The 21,639-nt window shown below is 33.9% G+C and overlaps 1 pseudogene; it reads left to right on the forward strand.

The window, feature by feature from the left end:
• The first annotated feature begins 398 nt into the window (after window positions 1-398).
• Window positions 399-12,115, forward strand: LOC101977195 (disks large-associated protein 5 pseudogene; annotated as a pseudogene).
• Window positions 12,116-21,639: the final 9,524 nt, after the last annotated feature.

Raw genomic sequence — 21,639 nt, forward strand, 5'->3', positions numbered from 1 at the left:
TTCATTCAACTCTTTAGATCTAAAACCTTATAGTTGATCGAGATTTGTTTCACTCTCACCCTCTTCTCTGATCAGAAAATCTTTTCTCTGCTGTAAAATATATTCTGAATCACATCTCATGACTTCAGTTGCCACTATCCTAATCCAAAGCACTTCTTATACTTCTCTTGCTTTGTTTCTAGGCTTGCCTCACTATGTATTTTCCACTGATGGTCTGAGTGATCCTTCTAAAATGTATGACAGATCTCATCACTCTGCCAAAAATCTCCAAGGACTTCCCACTGCACTTAAAATTCCCAAATTCTTACCATGGCCTTATGCAAACTTTCTCTCCAAATTCACCTCCTATCACTAGTTGAGAGCCACACTGACCTTGCTGTTCTTCAAATATGTCGAACATGGTCCTAACTGTTGTCCTGAAACTTGCTATTCCTTCCATCCAGGAGCCTTTGGCCTCAGTAAAGCTAATTCTCTCACTACATTCAGGCCTCTGCACAAATGTTTCTGCTTCAGAGGGAACTTTCCTATTTACCACTCACAACTGCCTTTAACCTGTTTTTCCTTCATATAATTTATTTCTCACATTGTATTTCTATTTGTGTAGGCTCTTTCACTTCAGTTAGATTGAAGAATGTATAAACAGGGAGGGATTTTTTTGGTCTGTTTATTTTGTGTAAATTGCTGTGTCTACAGGACCAAAATCAGTGCCTGGTAAATAACAGAAGCACAACAAATTATTTGAGTGAATGAATGTATAAATCAAATACACAAACAATAAAAAAATTGGTATCCAGAACTTATAAAGGACTCTCATAATTAAAAAGACAAATATTTTTAACAGAAAAAATAGAAATTTAGACAATTAACAGAACAGGAGGCTCAAATGACCAATAAATTCATGAAAATATGTTTAACCCCATTAACCAGGCAAAGTAAAATTAAACCCAAAATGGTAAGACCATTTCTCATTCATCAAATAGGCAAAAAATAAATAAATCTGATATAGATTAGAAAAATAAATTATACACAGATATAGAAAATAAATTATACTTCTAATGGGAGTATAAATTTGAATAATAATTTTGAGGAACCAACTGGCAATACCAAATAGAAGATGTACGTACATACAACCTAGAAATCTCACTTCTGTTTCCTCTTAAATATTTTACATCTATGAAGAGACTTGTAGAGGAATGTTTACTGCAGCATGATTTATTTTTTTATTTTTTAAAATTATTATTTTTTTAGTTATAGGTGGACACAATGTCTTCATTTTACTTTATGTGGTGCTGAGGATCAAACTCAGTGCCTCACGCATGCTAGGCGAGCGCTCTACCTCTGAGCCACAACCCCAGCCCTGCAGCATGATTTATAACAGTAAAAATAATACAAATAATTACAAATAATCTGAATGACCACCATGAAAAGAATGGACTTTCTTCAGAATAAGCTCCAGGGTACTACTATATGGCAATTCAAATGAATGAATGAGAGCAATTTGTATGCGCATGGATAGATTTCAAAAATAAGGTTAAGTTAGAAAATATTTTATAATGTCTCATTTAAAAATGTTCTCTAGGGCTGGGGTTGTGGCTCAGTGGTAGAGCACTTGCCTAGCATGTGTGAGGCCCCAGGTTCGATTCTCAGCACTGCATATAAATAAACAAATAAAATAAAAATCCATCAACAATTGATAAAAAAATTTTTAAAAAACATGTCCTCTAAATATCTATGATTCATTTATTTTTATGCACTGCTGGAAAACTGAAGTCTTTTTTCATCCTTAAATGAATCCTCTTTACTGTCTTACCATCTCCTCTTTTCATTTGTTAAGAAATAATTTTCTTGCTGTTATAATAGAAAAACAATACTTGTTTCTTGGCTTGTTACAAGATTGTATTTCCATTCACAAATTCGTCATGGTATATTAAAACACAAATGAGGTAGCTATAATCAATGGCAGTGGAACTCTAAAATACAATTACAGTGCTTCACAATTTGACTAGAAATGACAGATTGTAATTTGGATTACAGCGTATTACAATTAATGCTAAATTGCCAATAGCAAACACATTTAACCCCCCTGCACACTTGCAATCAGTCAAGCATGAGATAAAGCATATCAGGGAACATAAATCACTACAAAATGAAAAGTCTACGCACTTGCAGAAGAAACAAGGCAGCATCCATTTCTGTCAAAGTCCACTTTTATTTAATTCTTTTGTTTTAGAATTTAAAAAGGGGGCAGGGGTTGTGGCTCAGTGGTAGAGCGCTTGCCTAGCATGTGAGAAGTCCTGGGTTTGATTCCTCAGCTCCATATAAAAATAAATAGAATAAAGGTATTGTGTCCAACTATAACTAAAAAGTAAGTATTTAAAAAAAAAAGAATTTAAAAAGTAATTCTTGAGGTCTGGAGTTGTAGCTCAGTGGTAGAGGGCTTGCCTAACACATGTAAGGCACTAAGTTCGATCCTCAGCAATGCATAAAAATAAACAAATAAAATAAATAAAGGCATTCTGTCTGTCTACAACTACAAAAACAAATTTAAAAATAAAGTTATTGTGTCCACCTACAATTAAAAAATGCTTTTTTAAAAATGTAATTCTTGAAATAAACCATTTCATCAGTAAATTAATTTGAAAGAAAAAAAATACTTCCAATATGTCTGGTGAAAAGAGCTTTTCTCTTTTTTTTTTAAATATTTATTTGTTAGTTCTCGGTGGACACAACATCTTTGTTGGTATGTGGTGCTGAGGATCGAACCTGGGCCGCACGCACGCCAGGTGAGCGCACTACCTCTGGAGCCACATCCCCAGCCCCATCACCAAGAGCTTTTCTCTTTACAAAGAACTGGATTAGGAGCTGGAGTTGTGACTCAGAGGTAGAGAATTTGCCTAGCATGTGAGAGGCGCTGTGTTGTATCCTCATCACCACATAGAAATGAATAAATAGGGTAGAGGTATTGTGTCCAACTACAACAACAACAACAAAAAACAACAAAATATTCCTTTTTATAAAAAAAGAATTGGATTATAACACGTCCTTCTTTACATGGAGAGTTTTATAATTGGAATGTATTCTTCATAAAGAGAATACTAACAAACAAGGTACTTGTGACTGAAATGAAATAACCTTTGATAAACCATTCTTATCTTCAAACAGGTCAAAGTTTGTTAGCATGTCTCTGTAAAAGCTAGAAGTCACATGTTTATCCTGAGTCTATACTGAATCACAGAATATTGGAAATTTCCCTTAGGAATAGTAATATGACACCATGAAACTCATATACTCTCTTTTCACGATACTAAGTTTCACTTTATGAATTTGAAATTACATTCCAAGGATGAATTTTTCTCTGTTGGATTGTGCCTATTCTAAAGGTTATCATTCTATAAGCAATTATCCAGAATTGCTCAATATGCAAGCTCAGAACAAGGATTAAGTTAACTTCTTTGTGGTGAAAAATGAACAACAGGGTACCATTTAATAAGAAGAATTAATCTACAGTGGTACCACAATCTTCTAATAGAATCCATGCCCTCTTTCTAATTCACTCTCAGAAAGTAATTTAAGGGTTGAAAGAACTGGTTGATAATTAACCTTTTAGAAAGCTTCAAGAAGTGTTCTTTTTATTTTTCAGTTGTTATTAGTGTCCTATAAACTAACCATTAAGTATGTGGTCTTGTTCTTATGTCCCCTCAAGTGTTTGAGCCCAATTACTAGTCATGGCTACAAAAACCCAATAACAATATCTGTCTCTGACCCACTCTGACCTTAAGCAATTGTTAGGGGACATTCTGCTTCTCACCAGATTTGCTTTTGTCTTCCCTGTAACTTGCCCCACTCCTCTAGGATTAATTATTCCTGTCATTCTCAATCCTTGGTTACATAGTAGGATCATTTGAAGAATTAAAAAATATATCTATGCTCAGTTCCTAGCCCTACCAATATTATTGGGAATGGGGTACAAGTATCAGCATAGAAACTCCTCTAATGTCTCAAGATTAAGACTATATCTTCTGCCCTATCTTTGTACTTCTTTTCTTCCCTGTCTCTGGTTTGTGCTATCACTTCAAACTTATTTTAGCAGTAGTGCTCTAGTGAAGGAATCCCAATAAATAATACACTTTAAAGGCATGAACAATTTCTTTAAGGCAACTTAAATCGTTTTTTTGTTTTTTGTTCTTTGTTTTCCTTCTGGTACAGGTACTGGAGTTCAAACCTAGGTTCTCACACAGGCTAGCAAGTGCCCTACTATACCTTCCCACCACTCTAAATTTTATTTTTAGAGAGGGTCTCAGTAAATTGCCCAGGTTGATTCAAATTTATGATCCTCCTATCTCAGACTCCTAAGTAGCTGGGATTACAATGCATGTTATCACATCCAGCTAAAAGCTGTTTCTGTTTTTGTTTGTTTGCTCATTTTGGTTTTTGGTTCAGTGCTGGAGATGAAACCTGGTCTTTGCATGTGCTAGGCAAACACTCTCCCACTGAGCTACCCCCAGTTTTAAATATTTATTGCTTGCAAAATTCTACTTTCAGGCTCTATAGAGATCTAGAATTGCATATAACTTAAAAATCACTGTTTAAGGTCTTTAAATATCATCTAGAAGCATTTACAAAAATTACTGGTATCATAGCAACTTCACATGTACTTATCACACTCATGTTCACCTACAGGCCAGACTGAGCCAACAGGGTAATAAAGACATAACAATAGTTTTTATCTTCAAAGGAGTTTCTGCCCTAATATAGAACACAGGAAAATAGATAATCATACTTCATCATCCATCAAACAGTTACTTAATGAGTGCCTATAATGTACTGGTCATTATTCCAGATACTTAGAATACAGCAGTGAACAAGCAGACAAAATCCCTATCCTCCCTGATTTTATTTTCTAACCAGGGAAAATACACATAAGCAAAATAAATAACTAAAAAAAACTATGCTATTTTAAAACGAATAGGAAGTGCTGAAGAAGTTATAATTTTAAGGTGATTGGACAGGAAGTCATGGGGTACAATGTGGGAATACAAGAGAGACATCATGGGGACTGGGGTTGTGGCTCAGTGGTAGAGCGCTTGTCTTGCATGTGTGAGGCACTGAGTTCAAACCTCAGCACTAAATAAAATAAATAAAGATATTGTGCCTATCTACAACTAAAAAATACTTAATAAAAAAGAGAGACATCATGAAAAAAGTTATAATTGACCTAAGTAAAAGTTAAATTCAGTGAGTGGTACGGTTAGGGTCAAAGACTGCAAAAAGTAATGAAGGGAACAGAAAAACATGGAGGTCCCAACATGAACTTCCAAGAGATTTAACTATAAAATAGGAAAGAAGAGAGGCTCACAAAGATGGAATATTGCGGGGTGCTGGGGATTCAACACTGGGCCTTGCACATGTAAAAAGATGATCTACCCTTGAGTTTGCATACCCATATTATATAAAATTCTAGACAAATCAAAATAATGCATAGTAAAGGAAAGCAGAGATGGGAGAATTACAAAGAAATATGATGAAATTTTGGGGATGATAAGAGTTCACGATTTTTACTGATAGTTGTTTCAAAGGTCAAACTTGTCAAATTGTATACTTCAAGTATGTTCAATTAATTTTATATTTATATCAATATATATTACTGTGCCTCTAGATTATTTTAAACTTAATATGCCTATTGTTATTTTTTTTACTTATAGCTTATCTTTTTAATTTAATTTTATTTTGGGGTACCAGGGATAGAAACAAGGAATACTTAATAACTGGGCTACATCCCTAGCCATTTTTGTTTTTTATTTTGAGACAGGGTCTCACTTTTTTTTTTAATTAGCTACACATGACATTACAATGATCTTGGCAATTCATATATTTGAATCATTGGATGTTATTTTTAAATACATGAAATTTTTCATTCTTTTTTAGAGCTACCTAGAATCCTATTAAATACATATACAAGTTATTGCTATTATTATTTTACTATTCCTTTACTGAGGTTAATTTACAAGTAATGCTGCATCAAAAATTATCATACAAACTCATTTCCTTCATATATGAGGATATTTACAGGATATATTCCTAGAAGTAAAATTGTTAGGTCAAAGGAAATACCTTTACAAATCGGCTTTTGCCAAATTGCCTTCCAGATCAGTCGACTTTCAATGCTAGAAACAGGACTCCAGATATTTTTTATTCATTTATTTATTTATTTTGGTATCAGAGATTGAACCCAAGCCACTTAACCACTAAGCCACATCCCCAGTCCATTTTAAAATTTTGAGACAGGGTCTCACTAAGTTGCTGAGGCTGGCTTTGAACTTATAATCCTCCTGCCTCAGCTTTCCAAGCCACTGAAATTATAGGTGTGTGCCACCACATCAGGTACATTCTAGATATTTTTAAACAATTCACTTGAGGGGCTGGGGATGTGGCTCAAGTGGTAGTGCGCTGGCCTGGCATGCATGCGGCCCGGGTTCGATCCTCAGCACCACATACCAACAATACACAACATACCACATACCGCCGAGAACTAAAAAATAAATATTTTTAAAAATTCTCTCTCTCTCTCTCTCTCTCTCTCTCTCTCTCTCTCTCTCTCTCTCTCTCTCTCCTCTCTCACTCTCTCTTTAAAAAAAATTCACTTGTTTTGGAATTCATATTTATGAAGGCATTAGGACAGTTGAAGGAGTTGGGTTTAGTAACCTGGGTTAAGCCTTCAAGAGTGAATCCTATAGTAAAACAATTTATTCACTAATGGAACTATAACTCCCAGCTACAACCAATGTGGAGATAGGAGTCATTAAGGATCATACCAGAAATTAGAGGCCACCAGTATAACCTCTCACTCCTAGGAAGCTGGAGAAAGATCTACCACAATCCAGGGATTCAAATATCAAAATTAAGAAGCTGCTGCCCCCACCACTGCTTCTCCATATCCAGTATGCTGGAGGACACATGCTTGATCACTGTGGCACAAACATGTTTCCTGCCACCCTGCACAGTTCAAAGAACATGGCCTCTGCCTTACTTCTGCCCTTTAAATCTTGAGAAAGTATATTACAGAGGAAAACTAATTAGCATCTAGAATCTACCTACTAAAAAAAAAATCTAGGAAACATCGTATTCATTTTTCAATCTCTGCAACTAGGAGAGTAAGTAAATTGGCGGTTGGGTAAGTAAATCCAGAATTCATCGCACAATTCCTTAGTGATTGTTCTAGTTCACACCTCTCTCAACAAAATTACTTGCTTTCCCCTTTTGTACCAATAATATCCAGAACATAATAATGTTTAATAAAACTAACATAAATTTTTAAATAGGTTATAAACCTACTATCTCAGTATAGTTTTCTTCTGTTCGTAGTAAAGTTGAACTTCTTTTTTTTTTTTAGTTTGAATAATTTTATGCTTTCCTGTGAATATTCTGTTTATAGTTTGACTTTTTCCTTTAGAGTTTCCGGACTTCTTATTGGATTATAGATGTTATTTATATATTAAACAATATATATTAAGATTTGCAAATATTTACTCCAAATTTATCATTCTTCCTTAGACTATACTTATGGTGCTTTTTGCCATAAGTAATTTTTTGCTTTTTTACCAGGCAAGGGGTACAGCTCAGTAGAGTGTATGCTCAGCATGCTCAAGGCTGATTTGATTCCCAGCACCACCCACACATAAAAAAAAAAAGCCATGCATTTATTTCAGTAATAAAATTTATCAATGTTAATACATGTATAATGAAGTTTTACTGTGAATTTATATCAAATCCAGAAAGACTTTGCCACACTAAAATCTTTTAAAAATTATCTCATGGCTTTTTCAGAGTATTTTTATTTTTGGTACTGGGGATTGAACTCAGGGGCACTCAACCATTGAGCAACATTCCAACACTATTTTGTATTTTATTTAAAAATAGAGCCTCACTGAGTTGCTTAGCACCTCCTTTTTGCTGAGGCTGGCTTTGAACTTGCTATCCTCCTGCCTCAGCCTCCCAGTCACTGGAATTACAGGCATGAGCTACCAAGCTTGGCCTTCTCCGGAGCATTTTAAAATTTCAGTCATTATTCACATTTAAAGTTAGAAGTTATTTGGGTATAAGGTATAGACCCAAACTTGTTTTTTAGTTATCCAGGTGTTTTACAACCTTTTAATGAAATAAACCATGCTCTCCCAACTGAGTTGAAATTTTACCTTCATCCTATACTAAATCCCCATATCTGGATCTATTTTTGACCTTTTTATTGTCATCTAATGATCTGGGTAGTCATATGCCAGTACCAAACTGTTTCAGTGACTGAAAAGCCTGTTTAAATATTTTATAAGGTTAGGTCTGCTTTTTAGTTTTGCTGGCTAGCTTTGATGATTCTTCTTTCTTCTCCTCCTTCTTCATTTTTAGTTGTTGATGGACCTTTGTGATTTATTTGTATGTGGTGCTGAGAATCGAACCCAGTGTCTCACTAGGCAAGCACTCTTCCACTGAGCTAAACCCCACCCCATCCTTGCTTCTTTTTTGTAGCAACTTTGAAATCTGCTATCTAGTTTTTTTTAAATATTCTGATATTTTTATTGAGACTGCACGAAATTTGTAAACTAGCATGTGTATGACATTAAGCCTTTTTATCCAAGGAGTTTGACCTTTTAAGGTAAAACACAAGTTTTATATTTGTGCTTTTGCCTATTTCTTCTTTATTCATAGGTATTTTCTCTGCTTTACTCTAACATTAAATGGATCATTTTCTTCTATTTTATCTTCTAATTGGCTATTCTGTAAATAAAAGCTTTGGACTTCTGTGATTAATTTTATACCCAGTGACTTTATTAGTTTTAAGACTTTCAGTGAACTCAAGTTTTGCATTATCATCAAGTAGTAATTTTACCTCTTTCTCCATTTTTGAAAAATATTTTTTTTAGTTGCAGTTGGACACAATAACTTTACTGTATTTATTCATTTTTATGTAGAGCTGAGGATGAAACCCAGGGTTTCACATGTGCTGGGCATGCACTCTACCACTGAGCCATAACCCCAGCCCCTCTTTCCCCATTTTAATGCTTCTACATTCATTCCGTCACATCTGTTAAGTATTCTCCCCTAGATTTTTAAGTTCCTGAAGGACATGAATAATTTTGTATCCTTTAGAGAGAACCAGCTAAATGCTCTGCATAGACTGGTTTATAATTAATGTCTATTTTAAAAATGGAAACAAAATATCTGTTAAATTCTGCAACTGCCTCACTTGCTTATTTGTACTTTCATCAGTCCTATCAACAAAGGATACCAAAATTGACTTTCTTCCAAAAAAATATATGTATGTATATATATACACACACATATATTTTTTTCCACTACTTGGAATTGAAGCCAGGGGTTGCTCTACAAGTAGCTATATCCTCAGCTCTTTTTAACTAAGGGTTTTCATTTTCATATTTGCTTAAACATTATTAGCATTATTCATACATTATCTCTAGCAGTTTTCCTGAAGTTATATATGGTTTCATTTAAAAACTACACACATTAGGAATACTGTGATTGGAGGATATCATCAGTCAAACTTCAAATCAAATGGATATAAACTAAATATTAAAAGATTAAACCCTTTCCAGACTTGGGTTGTCCAGACCCAGAGGACTCTTGTACTTTTAGTGTGGTTGAAGTTTCACACTAGAAAGTGTCTCAGGATGTCTTAAACATTTTTGCCAGTCATCACAGACAGGATTTAAGTCCTGAAATGATTAGGACTACAATTACTCCTAGGAAATCACTGTCGCAGAAAGAAAACAGACATAAGGAATACCAACAAAATACACACTTTGGTTTGAAAGATGTCAATATTCCAGTCTTGTAGGGTAGACAGAACATCCTGTTGAATTAGATGAGACATCACAAGAGCTTGCTTCAGAAAAGGCCAGTATTAAGCCAGTCAATGAAAATTGTCCTAAGTGAAGAACAAAAACAAATGCGCCAAAAATACAAAGAAAACCAACTTCAAAAATTTAAAAGAACACAGCGAGATAAAGCTAAATGAGGAATACTTAAAATGGGTCTTTATAGACCTGATGCATCTTGCTTTCTTTTATCAAATCAAAATGCTATGAAAAATGAGTCCAAAGGAGGGGGGGGGGCTCTTCCATCTTCTGCATGGATTAGAAGATCAAAGGCCAAAGATCAAATTGAACAAACTAAGATTGAGAATGGGATTGATGTTTGAGCAATTAGACCTGGTCAAAGACAGACTTCAGAAAAGAAAGTATTAGACAAAGAGTAAAAAGTTGTGTGGCCTGTTGTGCCCATATCAGTGAGAATAACCAAATTGGTTTCTCAAGCAACAATGCAGACTGTCAGAACAGTCTGAACTAACACTATAAGAAAGCCAGTCCCAAGAGTCACTAATGACATGAACCTGAAAGAAAGGCACCAAATAAAGGAAGACCTGTGAAAAAGAAACAAACCCTCAGATAATCTTGATAATGAAGAAGATACTTTGGATTCACAAAGGAGTGCAAGAAATGGAAGGAATTCTGATGGAATCTTATCAAAAATGGTAAACTTACCTAAGAAAAATCCTGCAAAAACCAAAGAGAAGTATCCCTTTGCACCTAATGATTTTATGTTTCATTCACTGGATAGTTTCAAGACCTATCAAGTAATAGTCATGACTCCCACAAGTGCCAATGCTTTCTTGACATCCATTTATACCTGGAACCCTTTAAAACCAGAAGGTGATAAAACTCAAGAAGCAAAAGAAATCTAGACCCAAAAGTGTAAAACTTACTCTACCAAGTCAGCCCAGCAAGATTCAAATAAATTACAATGTCCTTTGAGTTCTCTAACAGTTTTGAGTCAAGAACATAGCTTAAATCAAAATGAAGCTACTACTAAAAATTCAAATGGCCTTTCAATAAAAAATGTCTCATCATTTGAATTAAATGAGGGTTAGATATCTCAGCCAACACCATATGCCATATTTCAGAAATATTCTAGTCAGAAACTAAAACTGACTTCACACTGCCTTGAGTGGGACAGGAAGCTTGAACCAGACATTCCAGATGATGCTAAAGATCTTATTTGCACAGCAGTTGGTCAAACAAAACTCTTTATTAAGGAAAGATCCAAACAGTTTGAAGGACTGATGAATGATTAGGAATATAAAGGAAGTGAAATGGAGACTACCTGTGCAAATCTAGATGGATTTGGGGGCATGAGTTTTCAGAAAGATGTAAATTGAAAATTCAACAATCTGACCAAACTCGAGGAATCTGGATGGCAAAACAATAACGTCTCAAATATAGTCTTCTGGAAAAAAAATGTTTCAAGCATGACAAGTAAACACAAACAGGATGATGGTGGGAGGATTGCAGCTAGAAACCACCTCACTGCCGTAAAAAAAAAGTGCAATAAGAGAGAAAATTAAACAGGAAGAACACTCCTATAATATAGGGGCAAGAGCCCCTATAATATCAAAGGAAGTTGAAAAAATAGTTTTCCATGCTGGGTTTTTCAGAACTAAAGAGTCCTGTTAAATCATTCTCAGTATTTTCCTCTGAATTTCTTTCTCAAAGACATGGAACACCTGAGTCCATCAGCCAAGCCATACTGGAGAATGAGGCTGATGAGGACCTTCTAAGACATATGATGTCACCGGAGAATCCTGATCCGCAGAGCACCAAAAGTGAACACGTTGATAAGAAAATTTTGTTTTCAAATATTTCTGAAAGCAGGAATAACATAGTAGAAGATGCTCAGTGTCCTAGATTACAGGTTTAATTGAAATAAACCACGATGAATATGGAACTAACAAAAGGGGAGAAATTTCAGATGTTGCAGAAAGAAAGGAACAAGAGTCTTCAATTACCTCACAAGATGTTTTGATGAGTAGCCCTGAAAAAAATATATTATCACAAAATAACACCTCACAAGAAACTAACCCTTCTCAATTAGTACTACTTGATAATAGAAGTGTCATTACTGAATGCCACCTTCTTGATTTGGTCTAAACTTCAGAATTCAGATAGAGAGGAGACATCAAGAACGTGCCAGACACATCTCTGTTGGTTGTAGTCTAATTACCTTTTCACCTCTAAGGCCCCTTAGAGGAGAACAATCAGAAGAATTTTAAATTTAAAAATAAATCTAAACATTTTCTTCATATTACCAATGCTGTAAAATATTCTTAAACAGTTGGAAGTTTGAAGATGTATTTGTGTTCACTTCTATTCAATCAACTTATATATGTCATCTAAGTGTATTTTAAAAACTATTTTTTTGTTGAAGATGGACACACTATCTGTATTTATTTATTTTTATGTGATACTGAGGATTGAACCCAGTACCTCACATATACAAGTGTATTTTGGATATACTATTTCTCAGGGGAAGTGGGGATATTTTGTAATATTAACCATGTATAATGAAAGGTATGTTTTATCTTCTCTCTTGTTTAAGAGGTTTAAAGCTAATTATACTTAGATTACACCAGTTACCTAGGTAGAAAGAACAAACCAAACTATACCAGTTACCTACATATCATCTTTAAAGAAAAAAAAAATCACCAGGCACGATGGCAAGTGCCTGTAATCCCAGATATACAGAAGGCTGAGGCAGAAGAATCACAAGCCTGGGCAATTTATTGAGACCTTCTGTCAAATTAAAAAAAAAAAAAAAAAAAAAAGTTAAATCCCTAGTATTGCAAGAGGAAAAAAAGCTTCATAAAATCAAAAAATTATATAATTCATTTATTCTCCAGGTCATTTAAAATATGGTAAAAATTCTAATCTCCAAATTAAGTTTTTGAAAGATGAAGTAAAAGCTAGAAACAAGATGAAAATTCAGGGAAAGTACAGGCGAGACAGCTCTTGAAATTGCCTGCCAAAATGGGTATTTGTGGATTTTCCACAAGACCATGAGATGCTACCCCCAGAGCAATTCCTATATCTCTTCTCAAGCCACATAAGGATGTCCTTTCATTGCTTCAGTAATCAATTCTTCCTTGACCTTAGATTCCTTGGACTCTATACTGACTGTGTACATACTACTCCCAAATCTCAACAATGAAGCATAAACTTCCAAATGTTCCTATTTTAAAATTACTATTATTTTATCAAAGGCAGATAATTGAGATTTGTAGGTCTAACGAATGAATTCATATCACCACCATGGATGCCCTGACAACAGTACTCAAATGAAATTAACTAGAATTGGTTTTGGTTACTTTATTTGGATAAACAGATAAATATCCATCTACACAGCTAATCACTGTTAGGTGATAACCTGAATTTATATGACTCAATGTTATTTTATGCTTTACCTCTTCTCCTGTTTCCTGTTTCATTCTTGGAATGTCTGATTGATTGGACATTTGCAGAGGTTCCTTTTAGCATTCCTTAGTATGTACATTATAATAAAAACTCATTTCCGTTTACTTGCTAAAGTAATGCTTTGCCTTGCATATCCCATCAAATGTGTTGAATTAGTTATAAGGTAACTGGCATGAGCAACTTTGAATTGACAAGAAATCAGAAAACAAAAACAAAAAAATAGTAAAATTGTCTTGGAAAACTAAAGAAGCTGAAAACTTCACATATACTTAAAAATTTTCCTATCAGAGATGAATTTTTTTGGATACTATACTGGCAAAAATAGTGACGAACAGATCTGACTATCCACTTTTAGAGTTTCCAAAAACAAGCATAATCCTAATAAGGTTTTAAAAAATGTGTTGACAGGGCTAGACTTGTAGCTCAGTGATAGATCACTTGCTTACCATAAGTAAGGCCCTGGGTTCAATCCACAGCACTCCAAAAAAAAAAAAAAAAAGTATAAATGGTAAGGAAAATCAAGGACAGTACTGGTAAAATATATGACATGAAAAATTTAGAATTATTCACACAAATGACTGGTAGCTAGAAGCTTCTAATTTCTTGCTGACAGAGAAAGAGACACTAGTTAAGCCTTAAGTTACTGCAGATCACAGAACCAATCCTTACCTTCCCTAATGATTAAAGTTTAAGCTGACTTAAGTCATTATTAGGCTAAGGACATCCGAAACTTTTCCATTTTCACTAAATACAAGTCCCTACCCCCAACAACCTTTTGTTTTCTTTCAAAGCAGTGCTTGGCTTAGGGTGGCAGATATTTTTGCTTATTTTTTTTTTAAGCGCCTACACTAGAAATGCTGTGATCCTCTCACAATTTATTTTATTATTATTATTTTTTTTAGTGGCTACTTTTGGATTCTTGGTTTTTAATACAATTACAAATCATACCCACTTTAATTTCTCTAATTAATTACACCCACATTCTTAGAATTTTTTTTATAAAGTCATATACCAGATTGTTCTCAATCAACATTATACTTTGTTTTACATCTAATTCTTCATTTAATTACCCCTAGTTTTAAAAGTTTATCCTGTCAAACATTTCACAGATGAGAATTGCTCATATGTAGTAATTACTTTATAAATAATTATATATCTTGTTAGAATTGTTGTTTAAATTTTTGATTGGAAGAGGCAGCTTCAGTCCTGGCAGAGCAGCAAACCAAATGTTGAAGAATAAGAACCATAAAATGTCAGCCTTAAGGCAACAGTCCAAAGATGAGCATTTAGTAAATTGTTACCCTAGAAACTAGAACTCAGAATGTCATGTCTCCCTGAATAATGCCCCATCTTCAATAAAGTTCAAAATCATGGTTTTCATCAATAAATTTCTTGGGTCACTGCTGCTGCCTAAAACCTTTTGATGAGGAGGAGTTACTCATGCAACCAACTATTCAGATAAAGATTATGGTCAGGTTTTAAAAGGTCAAAATGGGGGGGGGGCTGGGGTTGTGGCTCAGTGGTAGAGTACTTGCTTATTAGCACATGTGATGCACTGGACTAAATCCTCAGCACCACATAAAACTAAATATAATTAAGGTATTGTGTCCACATATGTATAAAGATTAAAATGGAATTCAATATGGGAGGTATATCACAGATTTTAGACCAGATAAGTAATTGTCACCCTGGAGATTAAGCCTATAGTTATCAAAGGATTTTTTTTTTGGGTGGGGGAGGGAGGGTTATTTGGGATTGAACTCAGTGACACTTAACCACTGAGCCACTCCCCAGCTCTATTTTGTATTTTATTTAGACAGGATCTGAGTTGCTTAGGTCTTGCTTTTTGCTGAGGCTGGCTTTGAACTCGTGATTCTTCCAGGCCGCTGGGATTACAGGTGCTACCGTGTCCAGCCTCAAAGGATTTTTTGTCTTGCCTTTACAGGCTTTTTCCATTTTTAAGAACACTATATTATTAAAATTATTCATTTTTTCTAAGATGAAGTCCTGGGTTCAATCCTAAGTACTAAAAAAAAATGCAAAATGCAGATGAATAGAAATTACTTCTACATAGCTCAAGGAATGCATTTTATAAAACTGATTTTACTGTATTTTTCCAAAAGGGCCAAGAAGTGCCCTAGATGCCTTAACTCCATCATACTGTAATCAAACATATCCTTAAATGACACTGGAAATAAAACCAGAAATTTCAGATATTCATTAAACTATATCTTTCTAACCTATATCTTTAATTTCAGGTAAGAAGAAGGCATCCACATACTTGAATTAGAAAATGAATCCAGAAATACACAAACTATCCTATGTTGTAATCTTTGAAAGTACCTAATATGACTAGGAATGCATTGTGTCCAGGGTTACTGTGTAACAAGGCAACACTGTTAAAGGCAAAACCAATATGATTGCTTTTTATATTGTATTTCTTCTAGATTAAAAGAAAACATAAACCAAACATAAAATAAAATGGCAACTGTTTAAATAAGCAAAAGGTGTCTATCTCTCAGTGCTACAACAAAATCTGGAAAAGCAATGTGGAATAGAGGGTCATTTAATTACCCCTTGTAAGCTAGAAAATGTTTCTCTATTTCAACTTGGCTTGTAAATGTATTATTTGCAAGACTTTTAAAACATTCTGTCCAGTTTTACCTCAAATTCAGTAAATTTCAACTAATGGCATTCTAATTACTACACCTCAAAGTTTGGCAGCTATACACTTAATCAAATGCTTAATTCAAATGTGTGTGCTTAGTGGACCAAATAGCCAAGGGTGAACTACTTACATCTTGGAGTATAGTCAAGTATTCTGTTCTCCATCTTAAACTCCAATTACAAAGGAAAGCAGTTAGCTATCTAGTTCCCGTATGTAAACCCCTACTTTCAGAACTGACACTGACTTACATTTCATTAAAAAGGTATGCTCTTCAAAAAAAAAAAAATGTGATTTGGGGCTGGAGTTGTAGCTCAACAGTAGAGCCCGCGCCTAGCCTAGCATGTGCAAGGTACAGAGTTCGATCATCAGCACCACATAATAATAATAAAGAAAGGAAGAAAGGAAAAAAGGAGGGAAGGAGGGAGGGAGGGAAGAAAGGAAGAAAGGAAGGAACTGTGTCCAACTACAACTAAAAAAAATTTTTTTAAGTGCGATTCTAGTTTGTTGGTAAGTGGATCAACTGAGGATGAGACACTCGGTAGAAGTGTTACTTGGGAAACTGAAAAATTCTAAAATTTTATGAGACACACAAACCTAAGCCAAACTTTTGACAATAATTACCTCTAAGAACCGATGTGGGGTGATGGGTAAAGAGAGATCTAAAAAGGACTTTTGCTTCTTACTTTATATTAAAGGCACACACAAAGAAGTTTTAATTTTGGGTAGCATGAAGTCCAATGTTACAAAAGTTAACTACTCAGAGCTGTATAAAAATGTGTAAAAAAATCTGTTAAAGTTGATGCCTAAGTTTTATTTTATTTGGGGGGCAAGGGGACCACAGGCTCAAAGTAATAAACTTCAAATGAGTTGTTAGCAGATAACTTTCCAGTTTCCTGATTCACAAGATTAGGAGATAACCCAATTCTGGTTAAAATTATCTATGATGCCAATGAGATCCACCTAATTGACCACATTCCTTTTGGGAAGGCTTCATGCAAAGTAAGAAGCTATTAAAAGGAAAAAAACATGACAAAACAAAAACATATCCCAAGAGACCTGGAAGAAAAGGAGAAAGCAGGTATTTACTGAACCAAGAGCTTCTGGACATGTTGGTAAAAGTTGCAAAACATGTATATAATAAGACACAAAATTAATACCCACAAGACTATGTATTTCTATAAGGAAACATGTATGTATATAAATGTTTAGTGAAAAGGTGATTGAGGAGCATATACAAGAGAGCAATAGTTATCATTTGGAAGGGGGCATAAAGGGACATGTTGACAACATCTCTTTTTAATTTTTTCCTAGAATGTATTCTTACATAATAAATACAAAAAAAAAGGAACTCTTATATTTCTAGGAAGTACTACATATGATAGTTTCCCTAAACTGCCAAAGATAACAGTTTAGCAAATACAATTGTCTTTCTTCAACATTATTGTACTTTAATTCTTGTTATCCTTCATCTTTTTTTTTCATCATGTTTCATTTAAGTAAATTATTTGCTTTTTCTTAAGCACTTGATAATGAGTAGATATTTGATAGGAAATATCAGAATCAAGAGTAAGAACTGGTATATTGGGAATTAAGGCCATTTAAGAAGGCAACCCCCATCTCTTGACTTGTAGTTTTCATGAGATACATATGTGTAAGCCTTCTAAAGAGGACAAGATGCTTTAAGAATAAAAGTTTTACTGGGTACAGCAAGTAACATTAACTTACCATATTTACTAAAGAGAAAATGTTGCAGTAAAAAGAGTTACACTCAAAAAGCATAAAAGCTTTTCAGAAAAGAGATGAGACATAAATCTTGGATAGTATAAGCAGCACTAAGAAGTGTACCAAATTAATGTGCTATTGTTTAGAAGAGAAGTATTTCTGCTTCAAATTGGAAACTCTTAAAAGAATTTCTAATTTGTTCTATTATATTCTATTTAGTGTTATATATAACACTAAAACACAATTAGGAAAATTTTGCTCAAAATTGTAATTAATTTGTTTTCTTGAAGAGAGAAAGGCCAAAGTCAAGACATATTATGGTATGAATTTTCATCCATAGTACCAAATATACTACTGTCACAGGTGATTAAAAATAACAGAACAGCAAGTGAAATCAATGCCTATGATGAAATCAAGTATATGTAATTCAACAATTCCTGCTTTTTATTAAAATCTAGGTCATGCATTTTGTAATTAAAAGAGTACGTAAGGATCTACTCAGTCCTTTATCTTTAGTTGCTCCTGTTGGCCACTACTGTCTACACCCTCTACCTAAATATCCCAACATAGTAAAAGATCACAAATTACGTATTCCTTGTCACACTTTATCTACAAAGAAAACCATGAAAAGTTCAAATAATTAACAGAAGATAAAATCTGAATGTTAAAAGCACAGAAAAAAACTACCTCTAGAGGTAATTTATATTATGGGCAAATTATATTATATGGAGGTAATAGAGATGAGCAATGATCTAGACTCCCAATAGCACTTATATTACAGAAAATTGCAAATTATATGTTAAAAGAAACACAGTATCATAATCTACCTTTTAAAAATCTTTCAAATATTTGGCACAATGACTCTCTTGCATTATTTAGAAACTATTTGAGAAAAGCAATGTATTTTTCAAAGCGATTTTTAAAATGTCAGGTTGTAGAGTTTAATATCTACTTGATTTCCATTCCATTCTTCACTACCTTCTTTTCCCATTTCCTCAATTTTACTTTCTATTACTAGAAATCTAAAGATGAAAATATCATTCTTTAATTAATGCCAAAGAAAAAGAACCCCATTAATAACTTCTATTAGTTAAAAAAAAAAAAAGCATATCTATAGGTAGTCTCAGGAGATACTCCAGACAAAACAAATTCAAACATTCATATTTCATACAATAACATAATGTTTTGTTCTTTTCAGGTTAATGTTATCCCAAATTGTTGCAATATACATTTTTAAAAATAACCTTCCCCTGTAATCAGAAAGCAAAACAAGAAGCAGAATACCCACCGTCATTAGAGAAACAATAACTATATACTTTTAACATAATATTAAGCACTTGAGAATTTTTAATAACTATCCTAAAACCAATTTTTCAACTTATTAGTTCAAAATATATTTGTTCTACCTACCTATACTTTTTAACATACAACATCATAACTTGTGTTTTCTTCCTAATAGCACAATTATTAGGACAGGAACATAAAAGATACATAGAAATGAAGAAAGTATCAGAAAAACTTCCTAGCTTGGGGTTTATCCTCTCTTTTTCTTTCCTCTTATACATACTGCAGCTGACTGATCCAATTTCATCACTCCTTCACCTTATACCTACCTTAAAGACCTTTTGAGATTCAAAGCAACAGAAATAACCTACTACCTATTGTTGCTATTAAATTAACCTGAATTACAAGTTTGGGGGGGGGGGGGGCGGAGAAGGTGGAGACAGACACACACAGGGGGAGAAGGGTGGGCAAAATACTTGAGGTTAAGAAAAATACACAAAAATCATGGAAAGGTAAGGGAAAAAATATGGAAAATAGTTATGCCCTACCAATAATTTGGCAACTAGATAAATTTAATAATAAATTTAATTTAAATTCCCATTTATTATTCCAATCTGGAATTTAATAATAAAGAGGGTAAAAAATGGAAGTATAGTTGTTCAATTATCAGGTTTTAAAACTAACTTTTGGAATAAAGCTGAATTTCACCTCTAGTTTACAAAACACATTGCACACCAATGAGAAAAGCTTATTTATCATCTTAAAAGTAGGAACAGCAAAACTTTCTTTACTCCCTCTAAAAGAGCCAAAAGGGCAAAAACATAACTTTCATGGGAGACTCAAGATTCCCACTGCCTCTTCCATCCCTGAATAAATACTGACTTCACAGGAAACCAAGAGATTATACAGAGCATAATCATCCCATAAAAGGAGACAATTTTAGCTTATCTCCAACTCTTCCCACTCCCACCATCCTCAAACACATAACATAAGAGGTCAGTATGCTGAGTTTGGCAAGGACAATAAAGAATGTTAAGTGAGGGCTTAAAGAACATTTAATACTACGATAAAATTCTAACATCACAACATCAAGGTGTCAAGTCATTTCAACTTTTAACCCATTTGAGAAGGTTTAAGCTATTAACTTAAAAATATGATAGTACTTCTTCAGTAACTATAACCCCATATATCCTCTTAATCGCTCATGCTAACAGCTTTATTGTATACTCTGCTTCTTATAAGTAAATCCAAGGACCATTCCATTTTAACTTAGACATAACATTTACTAGTTTTCCAAGCATGACAGAAATGGAAAAATATATATATATTAGAACAAGAACAATTCATGTTAATTTCTACAATCTGTGTTCCTTCTGTGAGCAGCACCTGATTCTATTAAAATTAACAAATTTAAGTTCAGTCCTATGCTAAAAGAAAGCAGTCTAATGAGGGACTAATTTACAAAGTATACAAGAATATAATTTCATAATAAATCTTTCCAGTGTCTGCTATAACTGCATTACATGAAATGCTTCCCTCTACAGAAGCTCAGGATAGCTCTTATAAAATGAACAGAATGTTCTGTGTTCATCTCTGACAAGCAATGAACAAACAGACTTGCTCACAAGTGCTGCCTCAGGAGCATAAATACCACTAACATGCTATATGAATGAGTCTTCGTGAGTGGTTACAATCTGGGACCTCTTCCTCTTTTCTCATGCCAGTGAACCCAGCTTATATAAAGCCTAAGAAATCTAAAGCTGTTGCAGAAGTGAAACTCAGCATGCTCCACTCAAATTCTTCTAAGGTAACCATTGTAAAGCAAAAATCAGCAGAAGTCATCTCTTTTTATTAAAAAAACCAACAACATACACTGACACACACACACGCACACACACACACACACACACACACACACTCGTACGCACACACACAAAAAAAACTCTAAAACAAACCCAAAATCCAAACCAAAAGGCAAATGCTGCTGTTCAATCATCAGATGGACTTAGAAAGGCAAAAAATGTGACAACAGCAATAATTCAAGTAAAATATGTGTGAAAATTTAAACACGCCACTTTTAAGTTAAGACAAAAGTGAAAGGGAGCGATGATCTTTGTATCAGTCAAAAAGCTTAGGCATTATCACCAAATGTTAATTCACTTTACGGTCATCAATGAGACTACTGTAAATATTTTTGCACCTTGCGCTTGTAAAAGCAGATAAAATATTTAATATGTAATTTACAATGTATTTTACCAGCTCAGCGTACAGGATGTATTTAGATTATATCAAAGTAGTAGACAGTTAGGGGCCTGTGCAAACCCTGCAAAAATAGTACTTCAGGTATCTGCTAATCAAAAACAAAAACAAAAACAGTTTGCTGTTGAGAAGTGATACAATTCAAACTACCACAAAATACAAAGGGCTGCAAAAATGTATATCATTCCAACAACATATATAAGTTATTAAATAAAGATCTGATTTAAAAGAATATAAATGAAGCCTTTAAGTAGGTCTTTTCTACATGCATATTATTCCTCATTAAAGAAAAAAATATGTAAAAAGGCCATTGGTAATTGCTTTGTTAACATTTGTAGAAAATGCCAATTCTCTGGTCACAAACTCCACTAAGTTTAGCACTTAAGGTCTCTG

Source organism: Ictidomys tridecemlineatus, chromosome 6 (genome assembly GCF_052094955.1).
Source record: "Ictidomys tridecemlineatus isolate mIctTri1 chromosome 6, mIctTri1.hap1, whole genome shotgun sequence".
NCBI classification, from domain to species: Eukaryota; Metazoa; Chordata; class Mammalia; order Rodentia; family Sciuridae; genus Ictidomys; species Ictidomys tridecemlineatus.